Source organism: Procambarus clarkii, chromosome 11 (genome assembly GCF_040958095.1).
Source record: "Procambarus clarkii isolate CNS0578487 chromosome 11, FALCON_Pclarkii_2.0, whole genome shotgun sequence".
NCBI lineage: Eukaryota > Metazoa > Arthropoda > Malacostraca > Decapoda > Cambaridae > Procambarus > Procambarus clarkii.
In genome coordinates, this window is record NC_091160.1 from 47106164 (window position 1) to 47122932 (window position 16769).

Here is a 16769-nt window from a genome sequence, read left to right on the forward strand (position 1 = left end):
CGAAACGTCGTCGTCCCTTCACCTTCTAGTGTGTCGTCACAATCGACTTGAGAATGGTCCAGGACGGACCGAAACGTCGTCGTCCCTTCACCTTCTAGTGTGTCGTCACAATCGACTTGAGAATGGTCCAGGACGGACCGAAACGTCGTCGTCCCTTCACCTTCTAGTGTGTCGTCACAATCGACTTGAGAATGGTCCAGGACGGACCGAAACGTCGTCGTCCCTTCACCTTCTAGTGTGTCGTCACAATCGACTTGAGAATGGTCCAGGACGGACCGAAACGTCGTCGTCCCTTCACCTTCTAGTGTGTCGTCACAATCGACTTGAGAATGGTCCAGGACGGACCGAAACGTCGTCGTCCCTTCACCTTCTAGTGTGTCGTCACAATCGACTTGAGAATGGTCCAGGACGGACCGAAACGTCGTCGTCCCTTCACCTTCTAGTGTGTCGTCACAATCGACTTGAGAATGGTCCAGGACGGACCGAAACGTCGTCGTCCCTTCACCTTCTAGTGTGTCGTCACAATCGACTTGAGAATGGTCCAGGACGGACCGAAACGTCGTCGTCCCTTCACCTTCTAGTGTGTCGTCACAATCGACTTGAGAATGGTCCAGGACGGACCGAAACGTCGTCGTCCCTTCACCTTCTAGTGTGTCGTCACAATCGACTTGAGAATGGTCCAGGACGGACCGAAACGTCGTCGTCCCTTCACCTTCTAGTGTGTCGTCACAATCGACTTGAGAATGGTCCAGGACGGACCGAAACGTCGTCGTCCCTTCACCTTCTAGTGTGTGGTCTGGTCAAACTAAACAGTATGACTATAGCACATGGATGGGATATGAGGACATGGATGGGATATGAGGACATGGATGGGATATGAGGACATGGATGGGATATGAGGACATGGATGGGATATGAGGACATGGATGGGATATGAGGACATGGATGGGATATGAGGACATGGATGGGATATGAGGACATGGATGGGATATGAGGACATGGATGGGATATGAGGACATGGATGGGATATGAGGACATGGATGGGATATGAGGACATGGATGGGATATGAGGACATGGATGGGATATGAGGACATGGATGGGATATGAGGACATGGATGGGATATGAGGACATGGATGGGATATGAGGACATGGATGGGATATGAGGACATGGATGGGATATGAGGACATGGATGGGATATGAGGACATGGATGGGATATGAGGACATGGAAGGATCTGGGATAAAATGGGTTCTGGTAGTACAGCCGGGTTCGCTCTCGACACACAATCGAGAATACCGGGTACGAATCCCGGGCGGGACAGAAATGGTTGACCCCATTTCCTTTCACCTAATGGTCTGTTCACCTAGCAGTGAATAGGTACTTTGGAGTTAGTTAGTTTGTTGTGGGGTGGCATCCAGGGCGGGGTCAGTAATTCGACCTTGGGGAGGGGGGACCTCGATATAAGTCTACCGTGTATGAATACACTCTGGCTTCCTGTCCCCAGACACAATGAATCATTATTACAAGAGGATGGAGTGAAGGAACAGTGCCCAACCTGCACCTGGACAATCGGGCATCGAACGACGAACTGCAGAAGCGAGGTCGTCAATGCGCCAATCAGTCCAAGTGGATGCATGGGCGATCAGGAAGTAGAATTTGTTATGCAAGTTCATGCAGTTTGGTTTGACCAAGAACTGAATGGTAAGGTAAGGGTAAGCACTTTCTCCATTATCAGGAGAAAGTGCTAGGCCAGTATGGTTATATTTGGTATTTCCTGAGTAGGGAATTTCTCCAGTAGGCGCCTGGGTACTCATAGGCCTAAGGAAGGTCTCAGAGCGCTAAAGAGATTGAACAATGGGAGAAATGAGAATAGTGTCACATCGAGATATAATAAATTAATTGATAATAAAGTACATCCCAAAATGATAAGAGTAGCTTAGGCTATTTCTACCTTCCTCTATTGCAGGTCCCTCAAGAGACTCACAAATCCAAATAGTACACAAAATATAATCATATTTTATGCTACAAATACATTTACAATTAATTATTAGCCAGCCAAACTAAGTTTAATCGCTGGACTTTGACTATTCATGCTAATTACGCTGAAAATATATTACATTAGGGCGTTCTACATCCTCCTCGGCAATTATCTAATGGAAAACGAAAATAATTCACGAATGTCCTTTCGAGTACTAACCTGTTCCTAGCTGCAGGGTCAGATCCAGCCTCCAGCAAGTGCCTGACCACATGAACGAGGCCCTTTTCTGCGGCAAGGTGGAGAGGAGTGTCGAGGGAGGCGTTGAGGGAGGTGGGAGAGGCACCATACTCCAGCATCATCATCACCAGGTCATAGTGACCAAGCCTCACCGCTGTGTGAAGCGCCCGGTCACCAAGCTGGCTCTCTGGGGCTACCACACATCCACTTACAATTAATAACTATACGATGCTGATGTTTAAATTGTCTAACGAAGATGGTGATGATAGTGACTGACAAGTTGATATAGATGATAATAATGGTGGTGATTGCTATTTTTTATTTTACACAGGTGGGCACAGAATCATACAACTTCTGATTGCTGCGAATCACTTTACCCTCAGAATGTCCTGATTCCTGTTAGGAAAGTTATATAGCTTTTCCTTCCCATAAATCACAGTAATTCTCAATGTTAAATCAAGCTATGGGTGTGTGTAGGATTCAAACCAAGTTTAAAAGCTACGGGGAACTTGAAGCTGGTTCTGAAGTGATTTTTTGTACCCACTTCAAGTAAGCTTTAATTTACTTTGTTGAGTACAGGGTAATTAATGTTCAGTTTGAAGATATTTACAATGTAGTATATAATTATAATTCGCGTAATTATTAATTAGCTCAACAAGCAGCAAGAAGCCACAACGTAGGACAGAAAACAGATGCTTTTTTTACACATAGGGCTATAAAACTACGTTACCTCGTACCCGCCGAAGCTGTAAATGACAAAACCCTACTGAATTTCAAAATCCACCTCGATAAAATCATCAGAACAAATGGGGGAACCTTTGACAAGCCTCCGGCTTCCTGTCCTCGTCAAGAACCTTAGAAGAGAGATATGGTGGCCCTTGGGTACACGGACTCACCTTCAGTGGGGGCGCCCAAGTGGAGGAGAAGCTTAGCGCAGTGGCATGCTTTATGATGTATGGCAACGTGCAGTAAGCTGGCCTTCACCCTATGGGGCTTGCCCCTGGACGCCCCTAGCACCAGGTCGTACATCGCCCCCACATCAATGTTGCCGGGGATGCAGGACACCACCTGAGGGAGGAGGGGCATGGTCAAGTCCAAGTTTACTGAGATATCTCCCAAAAGGCCAGAATACAGCTTAGGCTATTTGCATCCTCCTGTGGCATGGTTATATAGTACACACGGGGGTAGAAATAGCCTAAGCTACTCTATCCCTTTGAGATGTATTTTTTTCATGTCTCAATAAACATATTTGAACTTGAATAGTACACAAGACGAGTACACTAAGCTTTGTTAAAGTCGTATATATTTTTAGATTACTTACCTGAGGGTCATTCTAGCGTTAGGTTGGGTTGGGTTAGGTTATATTAGGTTGGGCTGGTTAGGTTATATTAAATTGGCCTGGCAGATAGTACCTTTTGACATCCTGACCCCTGCATATCCCACCAAGAAACTAATCACAAACAACCCTCATGCTCAGCTTGCTGCTAAATTAAGCACCATAGAACACATTAATAATAATAATAATAATAATCTTTATTTAGGTAAGGTACATACATAAAGAGATTTACAAAGTTTGTTGGCTTTATAGATAGAGCTAGTACATACAATGCCTAAAGCCACTATTACGCAAAGCGTTTCGGGCAGGAAAAACATTAATGACTACAGCTTAAAACTAATGGGTAAAAAGAAAAGATGTGATGAGTACATATAAAAAATAGAGGTAAAAGAGGGGGGAACATTGTTGAAAAAGCAGCACAAATACAATTACAAATTATTACAGAAAATTACATTCAAACAGCGTTGATTTGAAAAACAAAAAAAACAAAAAATATACATGGGTTGACAACAGGGGGGTAAGGTGGGTTACATGGAATTTATTAGGTATAGCTTCGTTTTTAACTTAAACTGGTTGAGAGAGGTACAGTCTTTAACATGGTTGGGAAGGTCATTCCACATTCTGGGCCCCTTGATTTGTAGAGCATTTCTGGTTTGATTAAGTCGTACTCTAGGAATATCAAAACTGTATTTATTTCTGGTGTAGTGCTCATGGGTTCTGTTACAACCTTCTATGAAGCTTTTGAGATCAGGATTGGCATTATAGTTTAGCGTTTTATATATGTATAATACACATGAGAGAATGTGCAGTGACTTAATGTCTAACATATTCAGAGATTTGAGTAGGGGTACCGAGTGATGTCTGGGGCCAGAATTGGATATTGTCCTAATAGCAGCTTTGTGTTGAGTAATTAGAGGACGTAAGTGATTTTGGGTAGTAGAGCCCCAAGCACAAATACCATAGTTTAGATATGGATAGATAAGGGAGTAATAGAAAGTCACCAGGGCAGGGCGTGGTACATAATATCTGATCTTAGAAAGAATGCCCACAGTTTTTGAAACTTTTTTTGATATGTTTAGAATGTGTCCCTGGAAATTCAGCTTTTGGTCATTGAGAATGCCAAGGAATTTGCCATCTAATTTGTTACAAATTTGGGTATTGTTTATTTTGAGATTTATTTGATTAGAGGATTTATTGCCAAACAGAATATAGAAAGTTTTGTCAATGTTAAGGGTGAGTTTGTTGGCAGTTAGCCAAAGATGGACTTTATTTAGCTCAGTATTTACTGTGGCATTTAGAGCAAGGGGATCAGGACTGGAGTAAATGAAGGTTGTGTCATCAGCAAATAGAATTGGTTTGAGGTGTTGGGAGGCATTTGGAAGGTCATTAATGTAGATGAGAAAGAGGAGAGGGCCAAGTATGCTGCCCTGGGGAACACCAATGTTGATGGGTAGTGTGGGAGAAATTGTATTATTCACAGAAACACATTGGAGCCTGTCAGTAAGGTAGGATTTGAGGTATTGTAGGGAGTGTCCTCTGACACCATAATGATGTAATTTAAGAAGAAGGTTTTGGTGGTTGACAGTATCGAAAGCTTTACGCAGGTCCACAAATACAATACAATACAATTTTATTTAGGTAAGGTACATACATACAATAAATAATTACAAGGATTGTTTAACTTATAGGTAGAGCTAGTACATACAATGCCTAAAGCCACTATTACGCAAAGCGTTTCGGGCATTAATAATAACATAAATAAAATTAATAATATTAATATTAATATTAATAATAAATATTAAAATATTAAAATATTAAAAATTAATAATAAAGCATAAATAACCCAACAGGGAACTCATTTTGATCAAGAGCTGTATGAATCGAGTTAAGCATACTAATAAGTGCATCGTTAGTGCTTTTTTTGGGCCTGAAGCCATATTGGCAAGGGCTAAGTATATTGAGTTTGGCTAGATATGAGTAAAGCTGCTTATAGATTAGTTTTTCAAAAATTTTTGACAAGTTTGGCAGGATTTATATAGGTCTGTAGTTGTTAACATCTGTGAGATCACCACATTTGTGGACAGGCGTTACTCTCGCTTTTTTTAGAATATCTGGAAAGGTTTGGAGTTCAAGTGACTTGTTGAAGAGCAAAGCAATAGCAGGGGCTAAAGATCTGGAGGCTTTTTTGTAGATTAAAGTTGGTATCTCCTCAAGGGCACCAGACTTGGTTTTAAGGGAAAGGATTATCTCATTGACGTCAGTGGAATTAATAGGCTTTAGGTACAGAGACTGTGGATAGTTACCTGTAAGATAGTCTTTAATGTCAGTACTGGAAGATGGAATATCATTAGCAAGGGATGAACCAATGGAAGAGAAGAACCTATTGAACTCAATAGCAGAATCCGAGGCTGAAAGCTGACCATCGTTATTAGACAGGAGTGTTGGTTTGTTAATTATAGACTTCTTTGATCCCAATATTTGTGAAATTGTTCTCTAAGTTTGTTTAATGTTGCTCTTTATTTGGGTAAATTTATCTTCGTAGTATTTAGTTTTGGCTCGTCTAATTATCTTAGATAGCAATAATGAGTAATTCTTTGAGAATTCTTTGGAGACAATTCCTAACCTATACTTCTTCTCAAGGTCATGTTTTTTATTAGGTCATGTTTTTTATTCACTATCATTCACAATATACAAGCTGAAAACAACATTGCACAGACCATATACACTGACGGATCACTCAATACAGCTACAGGGAGGGCAGGAAGTGCTGTTATTGCTCATCATCCCGATGGCAGCACAATTCAAAGAAATATCCGAATTAGTAACTAGGCGTCCACAATGCAAGCCGAGTTGGTAGCGGTACTGGTAGCACTCGAAATTATTGACAACACTGAAGTAGACAGCTTAATTATTTCCGACTCCCTTTCCTCACTACGAGCAATAAACAGTTTGCAATCAAGTAATAACGTGCTTGTCTTGGAAGCTAGACGTAGATATATAAGAATACTTAGCAAGAGGGTAAATATAAAAATGTTGTGCTTCTCACATTGGCATGCAGGAACATGACAAAGTTGACGCCCTTGCTAAGGCTGCAGTAAATAAAGACAGTATTGAACGGAATCTTGAGTTATCAAATAGGTCCCTTAAAAGTATCATTAGACGAGAACTCCTGGATGAATTTGAAGAAAGTAGAACAGTGCAAACTGGAACTAGCAGGTCCATTGTTCATCACAATGAAATGTGTGAAGTAAAACATGTGTATGGGGCAAATAACAAAGTCAGTAGACTAACAGATGTTGTCACAGCTCGTATAAGACTTGGCTACAAGTATCTCTGGCAGTTCGGCTTGTATAGGGATCTAGATGAAGTAAAGTGTAAAGTGTGTGGACAAAGATACACACTCGAACACTATATCGTGGATTGAAGTAAAATTGAGCCTTTTAGAGATAAATCTAAGCTCACTCTGTATGATATGGCAACCTATCTTATTACCATGGATAAATTACCTGAAATCCTTGCACTGTATCCATATTTCGCTTCCAGTAGATGAACGACATATGAGATTCAGAAACAAGTAGTGTATTGTGAGGACTAATAATAAACAGGAGCTCCCCTATGACTCTGTAATATCCCCATTGGTCAAACTATTATGTATTAGAGATAAGACCTACCATTAATGTATGATGACTTACTGTAAATATGTAGCTCCTGTAATAGCACTTTCTCTAACTAGCTGACATTGTAACTATAAGGTGTGAAGGATACATGAAATTGTTTATATAATAATCTAAGATGAGGTCTGATAAAGACCTTTTGTGCCCTCTGTAATACTTTTGCGCTACCGCTCACAGGATGGGTATTGGGTTCACAATAAACTAGCTGCCTTTGGCGGCAACAATCAATCAGGTTGGGATGGGTTAGGTTATATTAGGTAGGGTTGGGTTAGGTTATATTAGGTTGGGTTGGGTTAGGTTATATTAGGTTGGGATGGGTTAGGGTATATTAGGTTAGGTTGGGTTAGGTTATATTAGGTTGGGTTGGGTTAGGTTATATTAGGTTGGGTTGGGTTAGGTTATATTAGGTTGGGTTGGGTTAGGTAATATTAGGTTGGGCTGGGTTAAGTAATATTAGGTTGGGCTGGGTTAGGTATTATTAGGCTGGGTTGGGTTAGGTAATATTAGGTTGGGTTGGGTTAGGCAATATTAGGTTGGGTTGGGTTAGGTAATATTAGGTTGGGCTGGGTTATGTTATATTAGGCTGGGTTGGGTTAAGTAGTGTAAAAGGAGACACATGGGGAATAAATTTTTCAGAAATGGTTGGGCACTTCCATGCCGACTCGGGTCCTAGGGGCGGATTCGACCAACAACTGATTTTAAGCGGTTAGGTTAGGGCACGGTCGGCGCGCACCTGGCTTGCTGGCGGTGTGGGGTGGTGGTCCATTCTCCCCAGGGGTCCCCGGGGCCCACCACCCAGGGTGTACCTGAGCAACTCTTGCCCTATCCTAACTTGTTTTTTCTCGATATGTCGCTTATGTTTATGATGAGTCTAAGCTAGGCATCAAGAAGGGGGTCCCTACTTATGAAAGGTACAGAGGATGAATGTTCAATAGATTAAAACCAAAAAATACACTGGTGAAAGGCATATAAACGTTTTTGAAGTATTTAATAGAATGAGCAAAAATTCACGATTTGGCCCGGGGTGTTACCAGAGTACTACAGTATCAATTTGGGGGGCCCCCTACTTATGAATGAATCAGAGGGTGAATGTTCAATAGATTAAAACAAAAAAACACAGTTGAAAGCGAATATAGAAGTTTTTGGAGTACTTTAATGATGCTATGACTGAATTGTATAGGGAGCCATTGGCACAGCTCCATTTTCTGTAATGGTCAGAGGTGAGCGGAGAGAACGGGGCGCGATTTTTTTTACCAATCAGGAGCCAAGTAGAAAAATTCTCTTTCTGTCCCGGGTCATGGGCCAATCAGGTGAAATTTTCCTTATTTGTCCGGGGGGGGGGGGGGGTGTCACGTGACATGACGTCGGCAATAGGGACCCCCTACCTATGATTACCCCAGTGGGGTCAAGCATACAAGGGGGGTCAAGATTCCTTACAAAGACCAAGTTGGATATTTAGGTGTAGTAAGCCTTATCTTGAATTTGCATGATACTGTGGGGTATATTGACATGAAGGGCGAACCATAGAACAGGATCTGCATGTGAGAGGGGTCATATTAGGGTTTTAAAGAAGTTAAGATAGCTTTAAAGAGTCCTGGAGTGGAGTGTCATTTTAAATATACCATGTAGGAAAATAGTTGAGTGGCTAAAGCAATTTAATATATATTAGGACTGTTCATATTCCATATTAAATTGCATTTTTTAACATCTTAATAGTTCACAGCTATTGTGGTGGGGGCTCCAATAACTTCATGTAACGCCTCAACTGGCACTATCTGTTGCTATGAAATGCTTTTTTATATCATGTGTAAAAAATTAAAAGTCGAATCCATCAGTTGCCTTTTATGTCAGTGGTGGTATATCAAGCGCAAAGGTTTTCAGAAAATGTTAGACCTCCACCTTTTGAAAAGTGTGAAGATGAATTCATGCTAGTAAGAAGGGCTAGCAAGAGTTAGTAAGAAGGCGGCTAGCATGAGTTAGTAAGCAGGGCTGGCATGAGTTAGTAAGAAGGGCTAGCAAGAGTTAGTAAGAAGGCGGCTAGCATGAGTTAGTAAGCAGGGCTGGCATGAGTTAGTAAGAAGGGCTAGCATGAGTTAGTAAGCTGGGCTAGCATGAGTTAGTAAGCCGGGCTAGCATGAGTTAGTAAGCAGGGCTAGCATGAGTTAGTAAGCAGGGCTAGCAAGAGTTAGTAAGCAGGGCTAGCAAGAGTTAGTAAGAAGCGCTAGCAAGAGTTAGTAAGCAGGACTAACCACTCTAATTAAACAACTAGCTTTAAGTTCATCTAATATTCTCATCAAACTGTTTTGTTTTTAAATGCAGCTTGGAAAAAATCATCATCAGGGCTAATCTCTGGGCCCCCCCAAAACTCTGCACATTCTTGCCCTCGAACAAATCCCCCAAAGTCTTCCAAAAGCCCACCCAGTCACTCACCCGGGAATAGACATGTTTTCGCCAACTGTATTTATTTAAAATAATACGTCAGATAGAAATAGTTTCGCATTGGTATTATATTTACTTTATAAATTTTCTCTATAAAAATGAAATGCATTGCGCATTATGATCGTTTTATATTGAATATTGCATAAATCCTTACGAGATTTCATAAAAAAATATTTTAATGAGCCAGGTTTGGAAGGCTTCGGTTTAAATATTATCACTTACTTTTTTTTAAATAATAAAATTATTAACATCGACAAAGATTTACTCCTGAAATACATTGTCTTTTAAGTGCTATAAAGTTGTTGAGATTTTCAATACTTAGAGTACCAATCGTTAAAGTTTTTTTTCCATCACTGAGAAAATCTTTCTCACACATGTTTCATCATTTGCACTGGATGCAAAGCAACCTTCGTGCAAGTCCTGGCTCAGTTCCCCAACGTCCAAACTATTGGACATTGCAAATTTCACTAAATTATGCGGTATCCTAGTTGCCCCCCCCTCTAATTATAGATTTTAATCTCTAAACATTTGAGTGCCAAGAACGACTCTCGTGCAGGCCCGCGTTCAGTTCCCGACGTTCCAAGCTTTTTTGGCTATAGTAAATTTCTCTAAATGAGGCCGTATCTCGCCATGACCAACTGTTTTTGGCTCAATTGTAACCCCATCCAGCTGCAGTCTGCTGGATAGAAGGGCAGTGGGCCTGATAAATAAAAAATAAAAACATATAAATTATTAAACTAGCTCTTTACATATGCTAGTTGTTTAATTTATTAACGGCTACTAATGTGATGATGCAAGAGGAGCCAGTACACATATATGGATCATCCAATAAAAGCAGCAGACTTCTAGATGTTACTACTGCTCAGCTTAGCCCCCCACTGGATGGGCGGCGGTGCGCAGGAAAACAGATAAATTATGACACTAGCTCTCCACATATCCCAGTCTTGGTTTTAATTTAGAAACTGCACTTGCGGTCTTTTTTTCTCGTACCCCATTGTTGATGTGTGACAAATGACCATTGGATTTTTCAAAACTAGCTCATTAAGATTGCGAAAACTTGCTTTAGCTAAATAAATTGTGTAGGTTCTGACTCTGAGGCCCATTATGCATCGCTGCAGCCCTTTCCGCTATTGCCCGCAAGATGGGAATAGGGGCTGCATTAATAAATGAATTAAAAACTAACATTCAATTATATATTCTCAAACTTATGCATAAAAAACCTTACAATCACATTTTGCAAACTTGCACAAATTAATTTTGGCAATTTTGTTTAGGGGCCTCGTAGCTTGGTGGATTCAGATTCAGATTCAGATTCAGATTCAGATGTTTATTCAGGTAAGGTATATACATACAAGTGATGTTACATTAATGGATTGATATATAGATAGAGCTAGTACATACAATGCCTAAAGCCACTATTACGCAATGCGTTTCAATGCGTTTCGGGATAGCGCGCAGGACTCGTAATTCTGTGGCGCGGGTTCGATTCTCGCACGAGGCAGAAACAAATGGGCAAAGTTTCTTTCACACTGAATGCCCCTGTTACCTAGCAGTAAATAGGTACCTGGGAGTTAGTCAGCTGTCACGGGCTGCTTCCTGGGGGTGGAGGCCTGGTCGAGGACCGGGCCGCGGGGACACCAAAAAGCCCCGAAATCATCTAAAAATAGCTAAAATATATTATCAGCTAAAATCATATTATCAGAAATCAGCTAAAATATATTATATTCAGGGAGTTCGCTGTGTCATAGCGCAACCAAAGCCTAAACTTTTGAATCCAATTTCCACCTAATTTTGCCCCAATTTATCCTAACTTAATCCAATACACCCCTAAACTTTCCCTATCCCATCTAAATTTAAAGTGCATTTCCAATACCCAATATACAGCCAACGCATATTATACAACATCCCCAAGACCATTTCATAAGAGTTAGTGTTGCACCCCTCCAGGTAATTTTATCAAATTAAAGACAATTTCTACCAATTTTACCTAAATTTTGTTGTGTATGGCACAACCAAAAGCCCAATTTCCCAAAGCTTAAAAAAAACAGCCCAAGCTAAATTTATTTAAATTTACTCCAGTTTAAATACAAGTCCACCAAAAGTTATCTCCAATTATAAACAAAAAATTAAAACTGAATTTAAATGTAACTAATCATATAAGAACCAAAGCTAAATTTCACTGTCCCTCCCCCCCCCAACCAAACCCCTAAACCCACCCCAGGAATAGGCCTGATTTGTTCATGCCCAAGCCCAATTCATCCGAGTTTTCTCTATCTCATCTAAAAATAACGTTCATTTTCCAATGCCCAGTATCCAGCCACCACATATTCCCCATTCCCACGACCATTTCATAGTGTTAGTGCTGTGGCCATCTACCTAATTTCACCCCAATTAATGACAATTCCCTATTAAATATAGGGAAAAATATGCCAAATCATATCACAGCCAAAGCCCATTTCACCCAAGTTTCACCTATCCCATACAAATTTAATGTGCATTTTCAATATCCAGTTGCCCAATGTCACGCCCTATTCCCAAGACTATTTCATAGTAATAGCGCATTGTCCTTCCGGCTATTTCCAAATATCCAGATGAGCTTATATATCATCACTCCTAGGAAACCAGTCCTATCCTAATGCAGCCAAGGCCAAATTTAGCCAAATGTATCCCAATTTACAACAATTTCCATCTAATTTATGACAATTTATCCCAATTTAATCCAATTTCCACCTAATTTTGCCCCAATTTATCCTAATTTAATTCAGTTTCCACTAAATTTACCCGAGTTTGTCCGTTTCATAGCGTAACCAAAGCCTAATTTGACCAAGTTTCACCTATCCCATATAAATTTAATGTGCATTTTCAATATCTAATATCCAGGTGTCCTATGTCACGCTCTATTCCCAAGACCATTTCATAGTAATAGCGCAGTGTCCATCCAGCTATTTCCAAATATCCAGATGTGTTTATATATCTTCAATCCTACGAAACCAGACCTAACCTAACACACAGCTAAGGCCAAATTTATCCCAATTTAATCCAATTTCCACCTAATTTGATACAATTTCCACCTAATTTAATCCAATTCCCGCCAAATTTACCCGAGTTTACCATTTCATAGCACAACCAAAGCCCCAATTTGACCAAGTTTCACCTATCCCAATTAAATGTAATGCGCATCTTCAATATCTGGTCGCCCCCAATGTCATAGCCTATTCCCAAAGACCATTTCATAGTAATAGTGCAGTGTTCATCCAGCCATTTCCATGTTCCAGATGTGTGTTTATATATCATCAAACCTACCAAAAGCAGACCTAACCCAATATGGCTAAGGCCAAATTTAACCAAATTTGTTCCCAATTTAAGATAATTTCCACCTAATTTGCCACAATTTTATCCAGTTTCCACCAAATTTTACCATAGTTCACCTTATCATAGCACAGCCAAAGCCTCAGTTTGTCCAAGTTTCACCAATTCCATATAACTTTTATGTGTATTTCCAGTATCCAATACCCATTGGTCGATGTCATACTCCATTCCCATAGACCATTTCATAGTGATAATGCAGGGTCCGACGAGCCATTTTCAATATACAGATGCGTTTATATACATCAATCCTACCTAAAACCAGACCTAACCCTAACATGGCTAAGACCAAATTTAACCAAAGTATCACAATTTAAACCTAATTTGCCCCAATTTATCCAAATTTAAGACATTTTCTACCAAATTTACCCGATTTTACGTATTATAGCACGGCCAGTGCCCAATTTGTCCCCCAAGTTTCACCTATTCCATAAACTGCAAATTTAAGGCGCATTTTTTCAATATGCAGTCCAATATTCTCTGCTGTTTTTTTATTTGTTAGTTATGGATCTTTGTTAAATATTGTATTTTATATTCTTAGAAAAGTGTTTGTTTGGATATTAACCCAACTGCCCTGTACCCTAACCTGCGTGGATCTTTGCCGAATATTCCTGTCAATGTTGGTTATGGACTCAACAACCCTGAAGCTAACCTGCCTTGACCTGACGTTAATTGTTGCACCTTCTTTTTTTGGGGGGAAAGTGATGTTTTTGCACCAACCCAACCAAAAATTCTGTTTTGTTTTTGCAAAACAAAACAGAATAACTGCAGAGTGCACTCAATTATAAATTCTGCAGATATCTGCACCTAGCTTATCCAGAGCACTATATAACTCTGGCTCTGACTGAAGGTCAGGAACAGATGAAACTGCATGTGACAAACTATCATCTTGAGAGATAACCTCGTTAACATCTAGCCAATGGACATGTGGTGAGTGCACGGTTGAAACGAGAGGTCTAGATCTAAGATTATAAGTGCTAGTATGGGGTTGATAAACATCAAGTGGTCTGTCAACCACAGAAGGTGGTGTCCCAATAGAAGAATCTGTCTGGGTAAGTTCATTGTCATCTTCCTCATCAGTCTCGTCAACAGTCATTTTAGCTAACTATATATGGTCTAAATGTTCATTTATATGCTCTCCTGTTACCAAGTTCTTAAGTCTGTACTTGTTACCTTTAATAAGCTCGATTACCTTATATGGACCCAAAGATTTCTTAGTTAACTTGTACATAGGACCAGACCTGTGTTGGTTAAGTACCATTACTACAGATCCAATAGTTATTTTACTGGGTTAAGCTCGTGCATTCCTTGCTAGAGTGAACTCGGCTGTAGCTTTGGACAGTTGTTCTCGTATTTTCTTAAATACTAGTTGCATTTGTCTACGCTTCACTTGAACAAAATCATCTATGTTATATAAGGGAGTAGGAGGTATGTTAATCATTTCATTAGGGAGGATCTTATCTGTACCAAAAAGAATAGCGTGAGGGTGTGTCACCTGTAGAAACATTAATTGAAGAATTTATAGCACACTGAATTAAGGGTATAAAATCATCCCAATTGTTGTTATCAAAATTCAACGTGACTCTCAAGGCATCTAACACTTTCCTGTTAGTACGTTCGGCTAGTCCTTTACTAGCTGGGTGGTAAGGCATGCTATTACATTTTTTAATGTTATATAAATCACACAAGCTAGTTAAAATACTATTACTGAATTCTGGACCATTATCTGAAAGGATTACTTTAGGCATATTATATCTACAAATTATTTGGTCATGGAATGCACTGGCTATAGTTTCTGCTGATTTGTTCAAGATAGGAACTAGTTTGCAATATTGTGAAAAATTATCAACTATTACAAGCAAATGTTTGTTCCCTTTCTCTGTTTCCGCAAAATTTGTCAATAAATCCATCGATACTCGTTCCCAAGGAGCTTTAGTTGCTGGGTACACCTGAATTGGATTAGGTCCTGAAACATGTCCCTTGTGCTGTAAGCAAGTTAAACATCTGTCAACATAATGAGCAATCTCCTTAGCCATTTTTGGCCAAAAATACTTCAATCGACCTTGTTGGAGTGTACGAGCCTTTCCTGGATGTGCACTTGCGGGAGCATCATGGATAATTTTTAACACAGTTGGTACCAAGACAGCTGGGACAACTAACTGACAACATTTCCTCGGGGCTGTCCCTAGCTTTACTACTCTACACAGTAAATTGTCTAACATCACTAATTCTTTCAATGGTACTGGCGGTTTATGAATCGGGCGAGTGTCTTGCTTAGTCAAAAATTTAATGACGGGTGCCCATATGGGGTCTTGTCTTTGTTCCGTCTCGACTACTGTAGCATCTAATGCTGGGTAATTTAACTGAATTGCAGCTATGTGTCGAGAAAACGCATCGTTTTAGTTTAGTTCATTTATTATGCACCCCATACCCATCTTGTGGGCGGTAGTGGAAAGGGTTACAGAGGCATCGGCTACAACATTTTGCTTTCCTGGAATATATCCAAGTGTGGGATTTCATTCTTGAATTGTGAGCAAATATCTAGCAAACTTTCCAACTGGATTCTTATTTTTGAACGAGGGAATTAATGGTTGGTGATCTGTAAGAACATGAACTGGATAATTATAAAGTGTATGCCTGAAATGTTTGCCTGAAGTGCCCAGACAACTACCAAGGCTTCTTGTTCTGTTGCGCTATAATTTTTCTCCTTTAGATAATGTACGGCTTGCATAAGCTATCGCATGATCTCTGTGACCTTCTGTTTGAAGTAATGCAGCACCTAAACCTGTCACTAGCATCTGTAACCAACGTAAAAGGTTTAGAAAAATCTGGGTACCTAAGGACAGATGACGAAATCAAGGCTGCCTTGAGTTTTTTGAATGACTGATCCTGGGCCTCTCCCCAAACAAAGGGTTCATCTTTTCTTTGTAACTTGTAAAGTGGAGCGGCTATAATAGAGAATCCAGTAATAAATGAACGATAAAATCCCACAAGACCTGTGAACTGTCTTACGGCTTCTGCGGTACGAGGCGTTGGAAAATCACGGGCAGCAATAATTTTTTATTCATTCAATGTAATACCTGAAGGTGTAACTGTATGACCTAGGAAATTAATCTTCTTTAAAAATGAACATTTTGCAAGCTTTATTTTTAAATTAGCTTCAGCGAGCTTTACAAGTACTTTCTCAAGGTTCTGGAAATGAGTCTGAACATCTTGCGACATGATTATGAGATTATCAAGGTAAACTAGAAGAGTACTTCCTATCAATCTACGAAATAGATTTGTCATGAGCCGTGAAAAGGTTATTGGACTACTCCGCAAACCAAATGGCATTCTTTTGAAATGAAAATGACCATTAGGAGTACTAAAGGCTGTCAATTGTTTACTTTCCTCATCAAGGGGGATTTGCCAGAATCCCTGCAACAAATCTAACGTTGAGAATACTTTATTTCGACCGATACTTTGCAACAAATCATTTAGAACTGGAAGTGGGAAACGATCAGGTATCATTACTCTGTTAAGTTTCCGATAATCGATTACAGGTCTCTAAGTCCCATCTCGCTTTGGTACAAGAATCAATGGAGCATTCCATGGCAAATTACTCGATTCAATTACATCACTCTGTAACATTTCCTCTATGAGTCTATCAGCTTCTGCTCTCTGAGAAGGGGGAAGATGGTAAGCTGGTACATAAATAGGCGTAGTTCCTTGTTCAAGGGGAATTTTATGTGTAATAA

At 40.0% G+C, this 16769-nt stretch overlaps 1 protein-coding gene across 4 annotated transcripts in view; it reads right to left on the reverse strand.

The window, feature by feature from the left end:
- LOC123758423 (uncharacterized) overlaps window positions 1-16769 on the reverse strand; it is a 188117-nt gene that overhangs the window by 100249 nt on the left and 71099 nt on the right. For all 4 annotated transcript variants that reach the window (XM_069322812.1, XM_045742828.2, XM_045742819.2 and 1 more), the window contains exons 3-4: window positions 3114-3285; window positions 2200-2410 (exon numbers count right to left, since the gene is read on the reverse strand). The gene's annotated coding sequence lies outside the window, so the exon portion shown is untranslated. The remainder of the gene's footprint in view (window positions 1-2199; window positions 2411-3113; window positions 3286-16769) is intronic.